Here is an 8,649-nt window from a genome sequence, read left to right as displayed (position 1 = left end):
GACACATTAAAGTTCAAGCATTGTGAGGGGCGCCTGGGTGGCTCAGTTGTTAAGTGTCTGCCTTCGGCTCAGGTCATGTTCCCGGGGTCCTGGGATCCAGCCCCACATCCGGCTCCCTGCTCGGCGGGAAGCCTGCTTCTCCCTCTCCCACTCCCCCTGCTTGTGTTCCCTCTCTCGCTGTGTCTCTCTCTCTCTAATAAATAAAACAATAAAAAAATAAAATAAAATTCAAACATTGTGAATCTATTTACAAATTAGTTGTGTGGTTGAAAAAGGTATTGCCTGACATAGCAATTTTCAACCCCCCATGAAATCATAGAACTGGTAGAGCACAGTTCAGGTAATTAGCCAGACTAGTGAAAAGGTTTTGATGTTCCCGTTTCAACTGAATATATCGTGAATGTATCATCACAGTATCAGAGATTGGGGATGCGATGAACTCTGAAAGCCAGTAAATATTGCTTTGTAAAATTAAATTCAAACCATACAAAAGTTTTAAAGATATATGTTGAGTCTTAAAAAGAGTACAGGCATTTTAAAAGACCCAGCATATTGATTTCCTTAATTGCAAGTTAAATTCATAAAACAAAGCTATCTTATATGTAGAAGCTGTCTTATATATTGTGAAAGTATGAGTTACCTTACTGACTGTAATCATTTTTAATGTATCAGGATATTTCCAACTGTGAAGGATAGAGATAATTTTATGTGGTTACATAAAGTTTTAATTTGATAAATGAAGCTATTTGAGCCATTGAAGATTCATCTCATTCAGTTTAGTTCCCAGAACAAACAATAAGTCACTTTTTTGAAATAAGGAAATGATATCTAAGGTACTAGATTACAATTGAAAAACCTTTATTGCCCAAGTTGTGGCTCAGTCTTCATCTGTGTACCTGGAGTCATTGTCAAGTATATACAATCTGTATACCAGAAATAATAGGACCTTCAATATACTCTAAACATATATATATATATATATTCGATGTATATTGAATAGGTAGACACTGTATAACAGATCTGAAAGTGATAGTATATGCTTCTCATTAATTTATATTTTTATTATACGCTAACTTATACAACCTGTGGAATGGTTAGAAGAATTTTATGAGCAGTTGGCACTGCAAAAATTGCTACCAAAATTTACATACTTCTTGACTTTTAAAATTGCAATAACATCCTACTCTGGCACTTTAAAATAATAGTTTTCTATTTCCTTTTATGACTTCTGCAAGTTGCTCCTAATTCTTGTTTGCTTTTTTCAGATTTTATCTTTTCAATTTATTTATTTTGTGGTACTCTTCCTTGATAATTTACCCTACTGTCCACATTTTATAGTAATCTTCTCCAAATTTTTGCACGCGTATAGCTCTTTATATAACCACTTAGATTTTAGCAAATTTTTCCACATCTTTTCTTTGTTATTAATATAACAGGGATCATATTTTTGAGATATGAAACTAATAACTTTTCATTCTCAGTAAACCTTGCTCCTCTAACTCACTACTTTAATGGAAGGGTAAATTTATACAGTTAAGAATGAAGGGGTCATTTCTGTTGTTCTGTTTTAAATTAAATGTGTTTGAGTGCCTAGGGAGACATTAGTTTAGAAAACTTAATTTACTGAGAAGGAATTTTTTTTTTCTAAATATAAGACCCTTCTCTTTTTGTATTAAGGATTGGGCCAGGAAAGGTAAGCTCGGAATCTTAGTATGAGCCAAAGTTAAGTGCAAGGAAAGAAACGTAAAAGTAAGAAAGACCCATTGCCACAGAAAAGAAAGATGACTCAGGCAACTGTTGAGAGCATAGAGCCCTAAAGGTGAATAAATTGAGAAAGGCAAAATCTCAGATGTTAGCATTTTCTATAGTCCCACCTCCGGTGATCTTTAAAAGAACCTGTAGAACAAAGCACAACTTTGGGAGAAGATGTTTCTCCTTTCCCCAACTCTCCCCACACAGGAGGGCAGACGTGGAAAAACTGGTGCCAAGGTAGGGTGTGCGTGCCTCTGACATAACATCCTTCCTCCTTATTACCTTTGGCTGGCCTGCAGAAGATTCCAATTTCCTTTCTTACCCAAATCGGGGAGGAGCTGAGAGTGTAACTGTACTACATTTAAAAGTGCTTTTATCTAAATGAAGGAACACTTTCTAAAAGGCCAGGTACATTCTTGTTTTATTAAAAGGTTCAGTCTGCAGCTTAAAAGAACTAACCACACAATATTCTAGACAGAAGAGACATAGACTTCTTTGGAAGTAGATCTTTGTGTTAGCCAGAGTTTTAGGTTCCAAAAAATCTACACAACTTCCAGTGGATCTTGTTCCATGAGATGCAACATCCAAAATATGCAATTAAGAATATTTTATGAATTCTGACCAGAAAAATATTTTGCCTGTCCCTGACTTGTGATTTGGCTCTGTTCTGCAAACTCATGCCTGGAGACTGTGTATGTGGATTGCATGAACCTCCTCTGTAGAGTTTTGGTAATTGCTGGATGTAGGGCGGCAAATACACAAGAAGATCATCTGACAACAAAGTGTCATTGTAGGAAAAGTCTACAAAGGACCAACTGCTACAACTGACTCAGTTCTTCACTGCATTTTCTCCCTTTCCTTTTTCCTCACTTTCTTCTTGAATGACAACTGAGCAGAGGGGCAGCATACAAATCATTCCTTTAATCATTCAGCAAGCATTCATTGTGCACATACCATGTATTAGACACTGTTCTAGATGTTTGGAATACATTGATGAGTAAAAAAGACAAAAAAGGAGATGGAAACTTCTACACACCTATTAGAAAGGCCAAAATCCAATACCAAAGGCTGGCAAGGGTGTAGAGATATGAGAACTCTTCCTGTGCTGCCGATGAGAATGCAAAATGGTACAGCCACTTTGGAAGACAGTTTGTGGAGATTTCTTTAAAAAACGTAATTGTACCAAATGATCCAGCAATCATGCTTCTTGGTATTTACCCAAGGGCTTTAAAAACATATCCACACAAAAAGCTGCAGAAAGATGTTTATAATAACTTTATTCATAGTTGTTAATACTTGGAAGCAACTAAGATGTCTTTCAGGCAGTGAATGAATAAATGTATACTGGGTCCCATCTAGATAATGGAATAGTGTTTAGTGCTAAAAAGAAATAAGCTATCAAGCCATGGGAAGACATGGAGGAGTCTTAAATGCATATTACTACATGAAAGCAGCCAATCTGGAAAGGCTACCCACTCTATGATTCCAACTATAAGACATTCTGGGAAAGGCAAAATAATGGAGAAAATAAAAAGATCAATGTTTGTCAGGGATCAGGCTGTGGTGGGGAGAGGAATGCACAGGCAGAGTACAGAGAATTTTTAGGGCAGCGAGAACACTCTGTATAACACCTTACTGATGCACATATGTCATTACCCATTTGTCCAAATCCCTAGAATGTAAAGCACAGAGAGTGAACAGTAATTTAAACAATGGACTTTGGGTAATTCTGATGTGTCAATGTGGGCTCACCAATCACAACAAATGTATCACTCTGGTGGGGGATGTTACTAATGGGGGAGGTTTTGCATGTATGGGTTCATGGGGTATACAGGAAATCTCTGTTCTTTCCTCTCATTTTTGCTGTCAATCTAAAATTGCTCTAAAATAATCAAGTCTTAAAGAGTGTGGGGTGGAGGGAGAAGAAATGAAGACCAAAGCCTGTAGGCAGATACTTCCCATCCCGTGTAATAAGCAAGAGGACAGCGAAATGACCGGAGGCACTGCTTTGTTTACCTGTACATCCCCAGTGCCTAAAACAGCACCTGGACCATTATAGATGCTCAATAAATATTTGTTGAATGCATGGTTGATTATACATTTTTTTCTGAACCCAAATGTTACCCAGGGAGAAAGACTAAAAAAAAATATTGCATTATTACCATAAAAATCTGAGTTACTACCCAAACATGCTTAAGTATTAAGCCTCAAAAAACTTAGTATAAAATAAAATAAAATCCAGTGTTTTCTGCCCACAGCAGGAACTGGAAATCAAGAAAAACTGACACTAGATATGACTTCCCTTGTCTATTTATTTTTCACTTTTCACAGGACCACTTAGATATTTTGGGATATTTTGCCCTTTTCCTTGGGCATTTTTTTCTAGATCAGGTGGTGCAATGAAAATCTCAAAGTTGATGTTCCAGAGCTTCTTCTTTCTGGTAGAATAACTTGAAATAAGTCACATGACAAGTGAGCAATTGGGTCTTCACGCTTATACTACAATGTTGATAATAATAACACTATTCACCTCAATTGAAACAAATAATGAACTTCAAATTAGATGCAGAAAACACAGAAGAATTTAAAACAGGAACAACCCATTTCCTTGTGTCATTTTTCTATAGGAGAGCTCATCAACTCAGGTGCAGATATGAAGAATTAAATAAGTTTCTTCCCCATCTGTGATTTTACCAGATGGGGATTGTAAGAAAAAATAATTTTATATGAAAAAGAGAAACTATCATTTATATTGTTACTTTTAGTTGTGGAATACAAACAGTTACAAAAATAAAATCAAAATGAATAACTTTTCAAATATAGCAGAAGTTTCTTTCTTCTTATAAAACAGTCTTAAGTGAAATTCATTTGAGGACCAGTCTTATGGAGACTCTACCATCATTAACCCATCTTTTCCAGGGTTACCTGGGAAGGATCTGAAGAGGTCATTAGGGACCAATACTGAAAGTGTCCTATGTCACTTCCACTGAGAGATCATTGGCTAGAAACAGTCATATGGCTATGTAGTGAGGCTACTAAATGCTGCCTACTGTATTTTGATGAGCAGCACAGTGCCTACCACACAATCTTTAGGAGTTCTTCACTCTCAGAATGTCACTACTTATCATTCATATAATTTTTGTGATAACTTCCAGTTTATCCCTCCAATCCCTGCACTAGAATCTCAACACCTTGACAGAGGGAGTGTAGATTTTTATTTTTGATTTATTTTTGTGTTTCCAGAGACTAGTACTGTTTTTGGCTTGTCAAAGATAATCTATGAATAAGTAAAATAAAATAATAAAACAGAATTTAAATCTTACACAGTAATCCTTCTTTTAAAGATTTTTTTTTTTATTTTAGAGAGAGAGTGTGTGCATGAATGGGCGGAGGGGCAGAAGGCAAGGGAGAGAGAGAATCCTCAAGCAGACGCCACACTGAGCAGGGAACCAGACCTGGGTTCTATCTTGCAACCCGTGAGATCATGACCTGAGCCCAAACCACTTAACCCACTGAGCCACCCAGGTGCCCCTCTTTACATAGTGATCCTTAATGGCTGGGAGTGAGGGCAGGGAGTGTGATGGGAAGGGTTAGTGGATATAGTTATTAACAGAATCAACCTTTCTTCAAAATAAATATGGACTCTTTCCCAAATTCTGACAGATACCAAAAAACTACTTCCCTGATTAGGGGGGTAGGGAGGGTTGTTGGTGGAGACTGCCTGCAAAGCAAGTGAGGAAAATCTTTATGGTAAAGAAAATGTTCTCTATTCTGAATGGGGGTAGTAGATTACATTTGTCAAAACTCATCTAAATGTACATTTAACATCTGTACATTTTATTGTTTTCAAATTATACCTCAACAAAATTGAAAAAAAATCACAATTAAAAAATATGGCTAAGAAGCAAAAATTAAGAAGAATATGGAAACTTCTCACTGAATCCAAACAAATCTTCTCTAATTCAACAAGTCAGTTTGTAGAAAGTCCCCAGCAGGATACTCTATACAGTGTTGCACTGGCAGTACTCAGTTCCATGACCTAAGTACTTGTTACAACTTAAGGCTTCTTAGGGTAGAGAGAATCTATTAGACCTAATCATCTTAATCTCTATACCATCAGCTGTGACAAGGACAGCAGTGCTGAAGAAATCTTCATGGACAATGAAGATCAAACGATTTAAGGAGCCCTCCCACATTTAGGAAAAAACCTTATGGTTTTTTGTTTGTTTGTTTGTTTGTTTGTTTTGACAGAAACCCAGATTGTCACACAAAATCTATGCGCATCACCAGGGTAGCAAATATTGAGAAAAAGTAGGTATATCCCCCCCCAAGTATATTGTGTATGCATATATAATGTGTTTAACAGATAGAATTCTTACCAAGTTTTCTGAAAGTACATTTGGAACATTTCATGGCAGTTATACTATAAGAGAAACATGAGACTTACCCAGAACTATCTCGTGAAGATTTTGAGCAGCAAGTGACAAGATTGTTTCTCCAAAATTATAACAATGAAACAGCCAGAGAAGCCGTCAGAATGAGAGGTAGACCCAGCCTGTCAGTTTAGAGCCTACACCATGCATTCCGCATCCCCCGGAGGATTAGGGGATACACATGAAATTAATGACGACGCCACTCACCACTGAAAAGCGTTTGCAGACGGCTTCCTCTCCTATTGAGTAAGTCATTGTTGAAGGTTTGTGATTCACAGCATTAGCTCTATTGTGACAACAAAGAAGCAAATAAACTGGCAAAACTAAACAAAAGCATAATCTCTTCCATAGCCTTCATTTTTATTATAATGCATGCAGTCTCATAAAAGCAAAGACATGCCATACGTTAAACTAATGTCCCAGACGAAGGAACATATAATGCAACAGATTTACAGAATGTCTGGCCTTCCATAGAAAGAATCTCTCAACTACATAATTTCTTTTAATGTGAAGGGATGCTTCCTGCTCATTTAGTGCGAAAAATCTCTACTGATATTTAATTCTCTGAATTTCAATGAAAATATCCAAATGCACTAATTGCACATATTTTTGATGGTGGTTTTGAATATAACTTGGAATAATCCAGTTTAGTCCATGATAGAACAACGTTTCTTAAATTAATTTTTATTCTGAGTGCTTTTCAATTTTCTTTTCCTGCTAACATGCCTTCAAAAAGTGAACCACTGTTCAGGATGTCATATCCTGAGTATCACCCCCATCTATTAAAAGAAAATTTGATTTAATCACATCTCTTCTTGACTCTTCACACTTTCCTCGTTTTATTTGATTCTAGTCCAGGCAAAAAGCTGCTGCTGATAAACGTTCTCCTTCAATTTGTATAGTTTATATTTTTCTATCAAGCTCTCAACTGTGTTTTTCATTTAAACAATCTTTTTGACTAAAAACTCATAAAAAATGGGTCATACGATGGTGAGCGATTGATTAGTTTCAGATTTTGAAAAACTAATAACAATAACATAAAAATATCAGTGCTTATAGTGCTTAACAGTACAGAAATTGCCTTTCTATTCAGTATCATGCTGTTTTAATTATTATAAGTTTAAAATGATAGAGCTAGAGAAATATAATCCCTCTTTCTCTTTCTGTCTCTCTATTTTCAGGACATTTCTGACAATTTTATTCCTATTTTAACTTTGGAATCAATTTGTCTAGTTTCCAAAAGTATTCTGTTGGTATTTTTACTAGGATAAAATTAAATTTATAGATTAATTTCAGGGAAAACTGTACCATAAAACCATAAGAACTTATGGTGTCACATATTCTTTTCTAAGAATGTGTCTTTTGGGATGCCTGGGTGGCTCAGTCGGTTAAGCGTCTGCCTTCGGCTCAGGTCATGATCCCAGGGTCCTGGGATTGAGTCCCACATCAGGCTCCTTGCTCAGTGGGGAGACTGCTTCCCCCTCTGCCCCTCCCTCTGCTCGTGCTCTCTCTCTTTAGCTTTCTCTCTCTCTGACAAATAAATAAAATCTTAAAAAAAATGTGTCTTTCCTTCTGCTAAAGCCTTTGTTTATGTTTCTCAGTGGCATGGGTAGTTTCCTTCAAATAAGATTTTTTTTATGTTTCTTGTTAAGTTTCATATTTTATTTTTTGTTGTTTTAATCTTCTACCTAGTTATTGTCCATGAGAATCCCATTTGTTCCTATGTATCAATTTTATACTGAGCCCTGTAACTGCTTTGTCTTATTATTTATAATAATGTAAGACAATTATTACATACAATAGTCTTCTAATTGGTCCTTTTGGATTTTCCAAGGGGAAAAAATATATTATTTTCATGTACTGATAATTTTAAATTCTCCTCTCCAATTTTGTTTCTAAATTCATCCCCCAATGTATTCTCCAATATCATTGGCTAATACCTCCAGAAAAATTTATAATCAAAATATTGATAACAAATTTTGTTACTTTATTATTGATTTTAAAGAGATTGCTTCTAATGTTTCCTAATTGGCATATATATACTATTTTTACGTATACATATAAACATCATCATATAAAAATTATCCTATATTGTTATGATTTTTAAATCAATAATAAATGTTGGATTTTACTTAAAATTTTTACCTCTAATGAGATTTATATGTCTCTTTTGACTTACTAAATATGTTGATTTATATTTATAGCTGTCCTGATATTTAACCACATGAACATTCCAGGAATAAACTGCACTTGCTTTACTATTTATTAAATAAACAGTTGAATTTTGCTACTTATTTTTAAAATGTCTTTATTTTAACATGTTTGAAAGTTCTGTGGCTTGCTTTTGTGTATCTTTAATGGGATTTTGGTATCATGTGATACAGACATTCTAAAAGAGATAGGAAATTTTCTTTTTTTCCTGTGGTCTGAACAATTGAAGTTTAATTGCAGTTATTTATTACTT

This window comes from Callorhinus ursinus, unplaced genomic scaffold (assembly GCF_003265705.2).
Source record: "Callorhinus ursinus isolate GAN/ISIS: 27379988/994484 unplaced genomic scaffold, GSC_fseal_2.0 scaffold4, whole genome shotgun sequence".
NCBI classification, from domain to species: domain Eukaryota; kingdom Metazoa; phylum Chordata; class Mammalia; order Carnivora; family Otariidae; genus Callorhinus; species Callorhinus ursinus.
This window is presented reverse-complemented; position numbering follows the sequence as displayed.